The sequence below is a fragment of the Xyrauchen texanus genome, chromosome 4 (genome assembly GCF_025860055.1).
Source record: "Xyrauchen texanus isolate HMW12.3.18 chromosome 4, RBS_HiC_50CHRs, whole genome shotgun sequence".
NCBI lineage: Eukaryota > Metazoa > Chordata > Actinopteri > Cypriniformes > Catostomidae > Xyrauchen > Xyrauchen texanus.
The window spans coordinates 10,975,032-10,989,516 of record NC_068279.1 but is presented as its reverse complement, the minus strand read 5'-3'; the positions used below and the strand labels follow the sequence as shown (position 1 = coordinate 10,989,516).

At 36.7% G+C, this 14,485-nt stretch overlaps 1 protein-coding gene and 1 long non-coding RNA gene across 3 annotated transcripts in view; one reads left to right on the top strand and one right to left on the bottom strand.

The window, feature by feature from the left end:
• LOC127642598 (uncharacterized) overlaps window positions 1–1,474 on the bottom strand; it is a 36,179-nt gene extending 34,705 nt beyond the window's left edge. For both annotated transcript variants that reach the window (XR_007970375.1, XR_007970376.1), the window contains exon 1: window positions 1,118–1,474. This is a non-coding gene — a long non-coding RNA (uncharacterized LOC127642598). The remainder of the gene's footprint in view (window positions 1–1,117) is intronic.
• The window catches only part of si:dkey-215k6.1 (transmembrane protein 132C), a 360,978-nt gene that overhangs the window by 221,713 nt on the left and 124,780 nt on the right, over window positions 1–14,485 (top strand). The gene's annotated exons all lie outside the window — the stretch shown is intronic.

Genomic DNA, 14,485 nt, shown 5'->3' with positions numbered 1-14,485 from the left:
TAGCGCATCAGCTCACTTTGCTAATTTTACCCTAAAGTACCTTTTGGATAAACGCAAATAAACAGGGGCTAAATTCTTCTCAGCCCCTGAGACTGTTGTCTTCATACGTGGCTGATTTCAGATGTGAATCCCCGAAGGTAAACTCTTCATAGATTTCACAAGGTAACTACCCCAGATCCTTTAGTTTTACTTTTCTTTTGGGTCACTGCTGATCTATTGATGGTAGAAAGATGAGCTAATTGAGCTTATAGCAGCTTACGGGTCCATTTACACAGGATTCATTCGTACTTTACGTCAACGCAATTCTTTTAATTGTGAGTCTGTCTACACATGCGGCAGACATAATAAGTTAAAACAGTTCAGCTTATAAAAAAGCGCCTCAAGACCTGCGTTCTGTTCCATTTCATTGCTCTCTGCCTGGCTATTTTTGAATGCAACAATGTGTCCTGTGTGAACAGCCCCTGAGAGAACATCATATTAGCTTCAAAATCTGAATTCTTACAACCTAATTCTTGGTTGGAGATATGATTATTGGTAGACATCTGAACCCTTGATTTACTCACCTGTGTCCCATTCCCTCATTTACCCTTGTGCATTTAATGCCCTGATTTCTAATCATGTCTTTATCAGTTGTTGTTTTCTCCTGTTCATGTACCAGTTTGCTATTCTGGATGTAACATTTGTTTTATTTCCCAGTTCCTAGTCTAGCCTTGTCCCAGTGTTTACACAGTTTTTGTACTTTGATATATCTTCTATTAAATATCAAGCTGCATATAGATTCTGCTCTCATGACTTCCTTCAGACATTACAATATCAGACAAATAAGTGCATATATACAGTATATTCTCCAAAATGAGAAAGCTAAAGTTGAGTTTTGTCTGTTCGTGTGGAGAGGGCTTGAACAGGTCTGTAAGTAATACCTCACAGCTTAAAGCAGGATCAGCAGGGTTCATATGTAATAGGTCTACATAAACAGTCATTCTAGAAATTATGCTAGAGACTTATTACTATAAGTTAATTACTATAACTCAAGCTTGGGCACACATTTTCAAGCTCTCCAGAATAGTTGTCTCAGGCTTTAGAACAGGAAAAAAAGAGTATATAAACAGCTGCTTACCTCTAATAGCAATGAGAGTTTCCGGCATCCCACCACCTCCCCATTTCCTCCTATCTGTCCCATAAATACTAATCCAGCATTCGATCTCAAGTCAAGCCTCGAGCTCTTGCCCAGGACAGCAAGCCACACGTTTACACTATCGTCTATACAGGATTACGATTAACTGCGAACTACTGAAATAATCAGTGTAATGTACATCAAACCCCTTCAAATTTGATAAAGCACTCCAGACAGACTGCAGGAGTAAGATGTTTTTTTAAAGAAGACATAATTTTCCTTGCTCTTTTGAAATAAAAGATGTACTAAGTTCACTAATGTACACAGTCGCAAAGCTCTAGAAATACACTGAAAAATTGGGTCATTAAGAATGTGTCTGGGTTTTGATTTTAGAACTGTCAGCACATTAACTTATGACCGCCCACAAGTTCATACCAATGCCTGTTCAGTATTCTGTACTTGACACAGACATTGTTACTCATTTCACAAACAAAGAGGTTAGCCAGTCATCACAGAGGTGATTTCAATACCGGTATTCAAGTCTTTAATAATGGTACATTCACGTCATGTTGGAATTACTGTAAATATGAGATTACGACCTGCATTCACATCTTCATAAAACTTGTAATTACAAGTTGTAAACTCTGAATTCTATTAACACTTTCACTTGACTGCCGTTACACGTCATCGTGTAAAAAGAACCAATATGGCAGCAGCCTCGTCTGTTAGGTTAAATAGTAAACAATTAAAGGTAATAGTGAATTATTAATTTATATAGTGATAAATGTTTTACAGTTAACAATCTCAGAGTCACCATCTTGTAATAACAGTAATTCCGACGCAGCATTAATGCAGAATAAGACACCACCCTTTAATGATCTGTGTACAAGTGTCATTGGAGACATTTTTGAAGTGCATAAAAGTTAATAATAAGGTTTAATATGGCTTTAATAATATGGCTTTCCTCATTGTATTTCTGAAAAAGGATGATTTATTGTAGTTTAAATGTTTTTCTAATCACAAATATTATTAATATTATTATTATTCCTGAGATTTTATAATCAAAACAAGTGAAAAAAATCTACCACTGCTGAAGAAGTAATTCAAAGTATTTATAAGTGTAGTTTAAATACTCTGTAGTTGAAATTAGGAATTCAAACACAAGAGTTTAACCATTGTAATTCATTTATGAAATAGTGTAGGCAAAATTTTCTGCTCATTAAATTACATTAAATTTACTATTACTATTTAAGTTTACTATTCCATTCCTGTTGTTAGGGCTATATTATTAGTGCTTTCTTTTGTTGTTTTGTGCTCAGTTTATTCAACACTGTCATAGGTATTCATGTATTTGAACACTATCATGTCAATTTTATGAGCAGTGTTGCATACCCACACATTGTTTTGGGCATTTTGTGTGCTATTATTATTTCTATAAATTTTACTTCATTTATATTCACATTTATGAAATTTACTTGTTATGTAATGAAGATACGAACAAGAAATGTGTTGAAAAAACATGCATTGAAGTGTGAAAAACACAACAGCAAACAAAGCTCCATAACAATATTTTACTATTGGAATTTATGGCTCGGAGCAATGTTCCCGCTGTTTCATACAAAGTCTCTTTTTTAATGACTTTGACAGTTTTGCTCACACAAAGGTTATAGTTCTTATTGATTTTTTGAATAGCCTTTATGTTTGAGGTGGTGTGCTTAGCGTCCATAGCCTATTATTAAGAAAAGCATCTGATTGGTCTTGTGGAAATTACTCCAGCCTAATTATATGTGGCTTTATTGACCGACTAGTTGACTAACCGTTGACATAACCCACCGACTAGTCAATTTTGAAATTATGTCATTTTGAACATACCTACTAATTAGTATCATAAATGGATCCTTTGTCACAAAGAGGGGAAAAAGAGAGTTTCCCCCTCTTCTGTTAGATAAGGACTTGAAGATGTGGACTCAGGTGAGTGTTGTTCCAGTGCATAAAGCTGAAAATAACTTAAAACTCTCTCTCTCTCTCTCTCTCTCTCTCTCTCTCATGGGTCGCTTTTGTCATCATTTCTTCACCCTCATGTTGTTTCAAACTCATAAGTCTTTTTTAACTTCCATAAAACACACAAAGATTTTTGGCAGACTTAGAGCCTCATTAACTTTCATTGAATGAAAAAAAAAAGAATAATCTTTTTACATGAAAGAAATTATTATGGTTTTGTAACAAAATGAGTAAATGATGGCAGAAATGTCCTTTTTTGGGTGAACTACCCCGTAAGTGCTTACTGTACTATAGGTGATATACCGACTTTCTGTGAGAGATGCTAAAACGCAGAGAAACGTGACACATTTGTAAAAAAATTCCTTCTAGCAAATGTTTACATGGAAAACTAAACAGCGGACGCAAAAACACGTTCAATTGAACAGCCCCTTGTTCACATGAGACAGCATTAGATGAAGTTCCTCAGAGTTACCTCTCAAAAAGACAGCATTTTGTTTCAGTTGATGGGACATTTCCATTGTATCAGTGCAGTTTGTTCTCTGTGTTCGTAAATATCCCAGTACTGTTTTACTGCGTGAGAAACCTCTCCAAATGATTCAGTGAGAGAGCACTCCGAACTAATTGTACTGAATCAGGAATCGATTCAGACTGTTTTGCAAGCCTTTTTGGCCAATTCACTGAAAACAGCAGACTCAAAATAATTATTCATTTACAAATTGGGCACCATTAGTTATTTTAAACAGCCAACAGAAATACGGGATACACTTCATGATTGATTAAATATTCTGAGAGTAAATGTTTCTCAGGTCAGTAGTAGCGCTTATGGCCGTACAGCTTCAGGCAACACTGATTGGCATTGGCCGATACATTTTTCTGTTTGGCCGATTAGTTTCGCAACTTGAGAATCATCTGCTTTGCACATTAAGGAGCCATCTGAGATGCATGAATTGCTGTTCCTTTTGCTGTTACGTCCCATCATGTTACCACAACAATAGAGTGGTGTGCAGCAAAGTTTAATTCAAGCAGTCCCAGTCCCTGAGCAGACACGCATGAGCTCATGATGTGTAGAATGCTCACACATTTTATTCTCCCAATCCATCCTCAACACTTCCCTGTAACTTTTAACTGTCTCGTCTAATGATAGCAATACAACTTCTATCATGCTGTCTGCAAATATGCAGATGTTTCGTTTAAAGAAAAGGATTTAACTTTTTTCAGGGATTTAATTCACTAAACTTTATCCCTCTGGCTCACAAATGGGGCTATCTTGGCCACGTCACCATCTCTGAGCAGTTCCTGTGCATTGTGAAAGCAATGTGCAGCAGGTTCATTATTTAACGCAATTCCAGATATCTGTACCACTACAATCTATTATGCAAATCTAAAAACTCAGCACAGTGGACCTACTAAAGAAAAGGAATCAATAAGAGCATTTCACCAGAGTTGTAATGAGGAAAATTATAAATTGTCAAATTAACACTGCACTTTAATTTTTCCATCAAAATAAAAGCTCCAGGTGAAGTAAATACGCCAGTAATACATTGTATAAAACAAATCTAATCCTCAAAAAAATCATTTATTATATTATAATAAAAAACTACTGGGTCCCACTGTCGTAAATGTTTTTGCCTGTTTATGTTAGAAGAAAGGTTTCTGTTCCCCAGTCTCCACCTTCCACGCAGGGAAAAACATCCACGAAGAGCACGGGCAAAACACGGTAGGTCTAGATACATTCAAATACATGCACATTTAAATTCATACAACAACTAACCAAGAACAAGCAAACAACAGAGCATTATATACACAGTGGGTAAGACTTAATGAAACACAGGTGAAGACAATGAAAGACAGCTGGCAGTGATGAGAGCAGGGAATTATGGGAAGTGTAGTCCATGGGGAACAGATGACAGAGGCAAAAAACAGGGCAGACAACAGTGAATCGTGACACCCACATTGATAATTGAGTATTATAAAAATATTCATCTGGCTTCCAAAAAAGTGAGTGTTCATTCACAAAAAGTGTTTTAGTAAAGTCAGCAAATAAAGACTAAAATCATTACAAATATCAATCTGCCTTATGTTTATTTAGTGAAAAACTGAACAACACGGCTTCATTGTTTTTAACTAGATTTTTACCTCATGCATTAAACATTTTGAATGTATTAAATAGGCTAAAAAAAATAGAGATATACTTTTTTTAGCCATATCGCCCAGCCCAATATGAATAAACAAACAAGGAGAAGCTGAAATCTACCATCTATCTAAATAATTAATATAACATTTTTACAAAGTTGGAGTTTTGAATTTTAATTAAAATAATGAAAAATAAAAGTAATTTTTTTTAGCAATTTTCTGTTTATGTAATTTACTATCATATTAAATTGAGTAATATCATATTTATCTGCATTATATCAGCCTCCCTGCTCTCAAGATATGGGCATTCAAAAATCTAAATCGGGCAATGAACACCCTAGCTGTTTACAGGAGGTCCATGGACCCCAGTTATAGAAACGTTGAGAATAAATAACAGATATTACAAATGCAACCTTCTGTCTTGCCTATATTTGGGTTTAATGATTCTTTCTCTCTTTGTCTGCCTTCTTTCTCATATCTAATTATCTGAGCTTGTGTCCTATTATGACTTACATGTAAAGGCCAATTTCCTCATGCCTGTCTCTCAATCAAACACTTATACACACACACATAAATACTGGCACCAAAAAGAACCCAGACACACAAAAATGTCTGACATCACACACCTGGTCAGTGAAATGTCACTTGTTGGCTTGGCATAGTACTAAATCAAACATACACCATTATTCACTCTCAGGAATAATATCAGCTAGTTGTGCCAACCGATATTTACCTGGGCCAGAAAAGCACTAACAAGTATATATTCTTCTTGTAAAGAATACAAATGGGACAAAAGACACCAGAAAGAATTTTAAAAAATAAAGAAATACTGTTTGTGTGTATCTGCAATTGTTAAACCCAGCCGTGAGCTTGCTGGATTGTATTTGGAGTAAGTGATGTTTTATTCTCATTCCTGTATCCTGCAGACCAAGTGCAGGTGCTTTAGGTGTATACTTTTAAAGAAATAGTTTCATCCAAACAAATAAAAGGTCTATCATTTATTTAATCACCCTAATATTGTTCCAACCACAGTATGTGTTATTGACACAAAAGTACCAGAATTGTAGTCCATATGACTCATGCACTTTCTTCTGAATCCATATGAGAGATTTGTGTGACTTTAAATTTAAGTTATTCCAAGCTCATATGACTTTCTGTCTTGTGATTTGTCCATCCGGCTAGAGCAGAGAAAAGTCTGGACAATAGTACACACATGAACAAAAAGTAATTTAGGGTGGCTGTGGCTCAGGTAGTAGAGTGGGTCGGCTGCTAATTGCAGGGTTGGTGGTTTGATTCCCGGCTCACACGACTCCACATGCCAAAGTGTCCTTGGGCAAGACACTGAACCCCAAGTTGCTCCCAATGGCAGGCTAGTGCCTTGTATGGATGTGTGTGTGAATGGGTGATTGGGACACAGTTTAAAGCGCTTTGGTAACCTCTAAGGTTAAAAAAAGCGCTATATAAGTGCAGACCATTTAATAGCCATTTAATTGAAAATGCACAGTGATGAGTTAAAAAAGAAGATATGTGCTGCTAAAGCTGGGCGTACACGGTGAAAATTCTGACACTCGGGAGGTCGTAATTCCCTACACATGTTACAAATCAGTTTATCTGATAATCGTACAGATGCAGTGGTACATGACACGACTTAATGATCTGGCAAATTCCGAAGCATTTTTTATCATTATAAGACATAAAGCCAGAAGAGGATATTGCTTTCATAAAAGAAGACTGGCATGGCCAGGGGCTCCATTAACTGAAAACTGATATAAATAAATATATATATATATATATATATATATATATATATATATATATATAATGCATTGTCGATTTAACACATTAATTCAGTGCATTTAATTTTATGAAAAATAACAGGTTAAAAAAATTATCTAAATTAATCGCAATGCCCCCGGAACGTAATAAGGAAGATTCCTGAGAAATGCAAGCTTGTAGTACCACCTGTTTACTCCAGAGGGCAGTAAGTGAAACTTCAGCTGTATGGACTAACACACAGTTTATACAGTGAACAAAACAACCCTTCAGCAGACAACACAAACATGCGTTACGTTCTTGCGTTCAAAACACTTGATGGAGTGCAAATTCGAACTAAGGGATCTCAAGATGTGTTCTAAGTATTAAACTATATTTAACTTGACACAGTGACCTAAAACTTTATGTTTATGACGCAATGAACCCGAGATGCTACACAAGCATCTGTCTGATGCAGGTGTACATTGACGGGGCCTTAAACAAGCCCTCATAATACATCTCCAACTGATTGACAAATTTACTTGTGAAATGGATTGCTGTAAACTGTATGCCAATGATTGAATTATGATCAATAATATGGTAGTAAACAATACATTGTATTCTAAAGCGCTTTTTGTATTGTCTTATCAATGATTAACTCTTCTGCCACAAGAAAGTAATGCATTTTTATGATCTGAATACTTTTTATTACATATATATATATATGCTTTGTTGATGAGAGAGGTCAACAGAGAATGGCCAGGCTGGTTTGAACTGACAATATCTACTTTAGCTCAGATAACCGCTCTGAACAAATGTGGTGAGAAGAATAGCATCTCAGAAGCTGTTCTGAGGTGCAGGTTTGTGTTGTTTTGGTGGCACGAGGACCTACACAATATTAGGCAGATGGTTTTAATGTTGTGGCTGATTGATATACATATATATATGGATAATTACAAATGCTGTCCGACATTTGACAGATTCAGGTTTCGAAGGGAGGCTATATGAATTCATAACTGCCTACATCAATCATAATGACAGTGTGTTGCTGTCAGTACTGCATGATAATAAAACTCACAAAATGAACAAGATTAAAAAGAAAGAGCACAAAATCCACACACCATTTTTGATGGTTATATTTGGATTTAGTCTAAGTGCAAACATGACGGTTAGTGGAGAGTTATTTTAGTGGCGTAGGCTACCTGTAGCCTATTATTCAGCTTTAGATGTAGGCTATGTCCTTCTCATCCATGTCACTGCTTGTATGTTGATAGCAGACATGCTGAAGAAGTCTTGTCCATGTAATTGTGCTTTAAAGGCACACGTACCATAGAAATGATTCAAAATCTTTTGTTAGCGCTGCGGTTGATTAACAGGTAGAACTTTCATCCTTGGTTTCACCAGATTCGTGCTTAGGGAGTTGAAAAATATCTCTCAAAAATCCACTATCATGTATATACAATTAAAACAGATCATATACCCCCCCAAATGTCACCCTAGAACTGAAACAAATGCAAGTATGATGTATAAAAATAGACCATGATGGAAATTTCTTTCCGGAAAGATTGTTTTGTAGTGCAACCCGTATGGCAAATGATTTGTTTGAAGAGCAGAGAACAGCATGGCTTTCTATAGAATCCTTCCCAGTGATGTGGTCATGAATAAAATGGGAAAAACACAGTTGTAACACAACCATTTTCTCCAAATGTGTAAAAGCTTCATGAACACTCTTCTACACTTTCATCGTGTAAGTTGTAACACCTTCTACTGATTGGTCAACTTCAGATAGATGAGCTGCTCGTAAGCCACTCAGCTCCGCTCGTAATTCCTCTCACACGATGCGAGCCGTGACCACACGAGCACCAACGATTTCCACGTGATCACTAATGACAGGAAAAAATCGGTTGGGAGCTCACATGATAGCCGAAAATCGTACCGTGTATGCCCACCTTAAGACCACCCTCCATACTAAAAACCATGCATAGGTGGTCACCAGCACGTGTAATGTTTAGAATGCTTGTGTGCTGTTTTCCCACAAGATTTATAACTTTCTAAACTTGCAAAACTGACTATGCTGGTCCATCAGCACCAAACAAACCAGGACAAGCAACAAAATTATTGTTGTTCTGAGCTGGTCTTTTCAGCTGGTCATTTTTAGATCTCCCTGTTTCATGCTATAATTTTAGGTGTGGCTTGTAATTGTACTGCCTCCTCTTCCTGCCTCACACCAAGAACTTAAAATAGCATCAAACTGTAACAGTTATATAGCAATAGTAGCATCATATGCACATGTTCGTCAACACACAAACACACTTCCTTGTTTAGGCCATGCTGTGTGTATGAGATGGTTTAGTTGGAAAAAATATAGCAGAGCAACTCCATATGATGGCAGGAATGAGGCAGTTTTAAGCTATAATTAGCATCAGAGTGCCAGTATAGCAGATGAGATGTGAATGGCTCTTCATGCATGAAATTAGCCACAGTGTTAGCTGCCCCTGTCATCAGGAAGCATTAAAAATTTGCCTCAGTGGTGGCAGCCCTCCTCATCAGGAAACATTAGACATTAGCATCACAGCTAACGGCCAAACTCATTAGAAAATATGAGAAGAGCAGCCACTGAACTTGCTGAAGTTGGCTGTCTCTACTGAAAAAAATGCTTTAGTAATAGTGAGGCTAGCTTGTAAAACATACAAATTATGTTAAAGTGAGACCCCAGTCTATTTGTACCAAAGTAGAATTAAAAAACATGGCCTTTTATTGACATTTAATGTTTAGAAATGAGCTATTGAGAAGTGCATATTTATAGTAGACTTAAAAAAGTACACTGCTAAAGATTTGCTTAGTGGGTATTTAAATATGCACATATACATGGTGACTTATGGGTATGCCAGAGGCACTTCATTGTTTCATCAGTTAAGTAGTTGCACTTTTTAAAATAGGTATACCATAACTGTCTAACAGGTCAACACAGTTGAAATATTTTTCCCCTGCATAATGGGGTAGTTACGATGTCATCCAGCAGGGGCTAACTGCCAAAGATTACTAGCTAAACCTTGACCACCTGATTAAAACCACAACAATTCTTATCAGAGGTGTTCAAGTGGATGTGGATCTATTTTATGACTGCATCATATGCACAGTCTGGAGCCCTGGGCACAAGGGTCTGTGCCCAGGGCTCTGTACCATGCAGTTGTTATTAGTAAATGCAGAAAGCATTAGGCCCACTTAACTGATGTGCCTAGTGGCTGTTTGCTAATCACTAATGGCAAAATGCCATTACCAACACCACACCAATAAGTGTAATTTAATGCACAAGAGAACCAATGACTACACAGCCAAAACCACACTATTGATTATTGATTAGATTTAAAGGGACACCCAATGAACGGCTTTCTCCATACACACAGCCACACTGCAAATGGCACACATTAGCAATGCCCTAATTTTGTTCATTGCGGGGTCAGTACATTTGTGTTTGTAACGCTTGGTATGCAGCAGTTTGCAGAGGCAATGAACATGGTCAGTACTGATAGCTGGAAAGCTGTGCTGGAAATAAAGCTAATGTGTTTTTAGATGGTTAACAAGGTCAATTGAACCCTTCAGTAGTGAGTCTAGAAGGCATAGACCCGGTGTTTGTAAATGTGTCACACAATTTGTATGCGAGTGGAAGAATTCAGGTCAGAGGGTGGGAAAAACAAAGGCTGTTTACACATCACCAGAATACGGTTATGCTCTACAGTCTACCAAATTGACTCAGGACTTAAATTTTCAGGACACACAACTACACTTTGATTCCCATCACATATCACTTTCACAACACAAAAATGTGGCTTTGAGTCAGTTTGATTTTGGAATGCGTTTGGCTCTATTGTTAATTACTAAACTTTGAGTGAATTCAAATGTATTAAGCACTCTCAAACAGGACTGACAGATGTATTTAGCTGTGTGAACGTGGGCTTTGAGTGAATTCTCTAAACCTGTGCTATTTTGAATGGAACCACAGAAAACCATTTGTCTGTCACATCATGCAGTGCGATTGCCTCTCTGCACTGCAGACAAACTTGTCTTGTGTGTGTTGCCTTTTGTCATGTGTGGTTATGGTATTTCGAAGATGGAGAAGTGAGCTTTTTGTCATCCAAGATTTTTAGATCTTTTGTTATACCACATCTAGGCTCGTTTTTTAAAGAAATGTTCAGGGTTCAATACAGGTTAAGCTCAATTGACTGCATTTTAAATTGTGGCATAATGTTGATTACCACAAAAATATAATTTAAATAATTTTTAAGGCAAAAAATGGCAGTTAAAATAGGACACTTACAATTGAAAGTGAATGGGGCAAGTCCATACAAATTATAATACAGTTTCAAAAGTATAGCAGCAAGACAAACATTATACATGTTAACATGATTTGTGTGTAATGAAATTGCTTACTAACCTTATATGTGTAGTTATAACATTACAGCTTCGTCGTCATGGCAACATATACACAGGCTAACCCTGTAATAGAAAAAACTCAGTAATGCTGTTAAGCCCCTGATTTCATCAACATTTTTACATCCTTTGGATATATACTTTTGAAAGGATGTGTGTTTTAAAGTTTATGGACTGACCCCATTCAATTCCATTGTAAGTGCCTAACTGTAACCTTGATCTTTGGAAAACTGAAATCTTTTTTGTGTTAATCGACATTAAAGGGATAGTTCACCCAGAAATGAAAATTCTCTTAGCATAAAAGTAATCCATATGACTCCAGTGTTTTAATACATATTTTCAGAAGTAATATGATAGGTGTTGGTGTGAAACAGATCAATATTTAAGTCCTATTTTGCTTGAAATTCTTCTCCCTGTCCAGTAGAGTGCGGTATGCATGAAGAACGTGCATCACCAAAAACATAAGAAGAATGTAAAAGTGATCTGTTTCTCATCTACACCTATCATATCACTTCTGAAGATATTGATTTAACCACTGGAGTCTTATGGATTACATTTATGATGACTTATGTGACTTTTGGATCTTCAAAATTTTGGCACCCAATCACTTGCATTGTGTGGACCAAAAGAGTTCAGCAGTTGACAGAAAGTCATACACATCTGGGATGGCATAATGATGAGTAAAGCCATAAATGCTGTTGATTCAGCCTAACTTGTATTGAACAAGAATCATTCCTTTAAATATCATTTTGTTAATTGTGATAAGACTTTCTGGTATTATGGAAGTTCCTGTCTTTTGAAATGTACTGTAGTCACAAATTTCAGACGTTATCCACAGTTATTGCTAGAATAGAAAAAGGGCTTGACTACAGTTATTTGTTTATGCAGACAGTATTTGACCCGCTCCTGTAAGCTGCTATATGAATAGAATAATTCAAAAGTCACACCTAGTCCTAAACACTGTGTGAATGTGGAAACACATCCTCAATATCCAGTCAGCATGGCTTTTAAAACTCTTCTAAATGTCGGAATATAATTTTTGTCACGGACACCGTGAATTTAAGCGGGCCCTGTGAATTTAAGCGACAGCTCTGCTCATATCTGATCATGTGGTACTTAATTTATGTGTTTATTTTTGTGTAATCACTAGTCTATTTGCAGCGGCTCTTATATTACAGACAAGCTTTACTCATTCTTTAAAGTGCAATGCCTTAGCATATTAGAGTAAAGTGTGAACACACAATGGGAGGGAAATAACAGGAAAGAAAGCCAATGAAAAAGTGACAAGGGTGAGTCTCACATTGTGGGTGTTACTAATTTTACACAGTTGGAGCCTAGTCATTTGCAGTTGTGCTTTAGGCGCATTGAGTTGTGATGCTCATGTAGAAGACACAGGTTTGGATCTGGCCTTCATTGTGTCCCCATCTCATTCCCTCTCTTTCCTGTCCTCTTTACTGTATAAATACAAAACTATATATTAATTTTATTGATGTTCTTTGTCTATGTTATTTTAATCAAGTAATGATTTGTTAAAAAGTAATTTAATACATTCAGCATGAAATAAAACTTTGCCAGGAGTGATGAAAGTAGTAAACTCCCAGCTCGTACGTCTTCCCCAGGGTGGATTATTTAAGCATCTTCGAGTGTACATCAAATGTATCAAATTAGAGTGCATTGTGGTTAAGAATGAGTGAACAAAAGTAGGGAACGAGTGGCTCACTCAGAATTCACACACTCCTACAAAATAACAGACACCCAATATAGTGCACTGTATAGTGTATAGGGGCGGTTTCAGACACAGCAAGTGTTCGGCGACCGGGGTTGGTGCCCTATGCAGGCTGCAGACTCTGCATTTAGAGAGTGGCGGTACTGTTGTACAGAACTAATTATCTAAATTCTTTCGACACTGAAAACTTTAACTACACTGAAATAAGAATCCATGCAAGACTTTAAAAGCTATGAAATAGTGAAAAATTAGGCATTAATAAAGCATGATCTTGCTTTGGTTTATATTTCTGCATTATATATAATGTACCTGTGGGAAATCGTCACGTTTTCACCGTAATAATTACTAGAAATGTTTCCAAACCTCTCATCTTACTGACAAATTCATCCAGATCTGAAAAAAGCCCTTCAAGGAATAGTTCATCCAAAAACTTTAATTCTCACATGAAAATAAAAATTACTCACCCTAATGCCTTCAAAGATGTGTATGACTTTCTTGCATCTACTCTACCTTCTGCAGAACACAAACAAGATTTGTAGAATAATATCTCAGCTTTGTTGGGTCATACAATGGAAGTGAATGGTGGCCAGTACTTTGAAGGTCTATAAAGCACATAAAGACAGCGTAAAAGTAATCCATATGACTCCAGTGGTTTAATCCATGTCTTCTGAAGAAATATGATTGGTGTGGGTGAGAAACAGATCAATATGTAAATCCTTTTTTAACTATAAATCTCCATGTGGCAGGGCGGAGAGCGGGGCCGGGTCGTGATCATACACACCCGGTCCCTTATCAGGCTAATCAAGCCTCCGAGAGGGATAAAGGCCGACTGCGGAGGATTGTGCAGGAGAGCGAGATAGTTTACGGACATGTCCGTCGTGTGTGTGTTTGTCTTTTGCTTCAGTTTTATATTAAACTATTATTTATATTGCCAAGCCGGTTCTCGCCTCCTCCTTTCCATTGAACCGCATTACACTGATAAGAGACCGGGTGTGTAAGATCACGACCCGGCCCCGCCCTCCGCCCTGCCACACTCCACTTTCACTTTGAAATTTCAACCTTTTGTTTTTGGCGGCTCACATTTTTTGTGCATATCATACACTACTGAGCAGGGAGAAGAATTTATAGTAAAAAAGGACTTCTAAAAATCTTAGTTTGTGTTCAGCAGGAGAAAGATAGTAAATGGCAACATTTTCATTGTTGGTTGATTTTGAACAGTATATCTATTATTTTATCATTTAAAACCTAACAATATATATATGTTTTTTGAAAATTGAGGTTTTTCTTTTTTCTTTAATTAAATATGCCACTTGGTTTGATATTTTGTC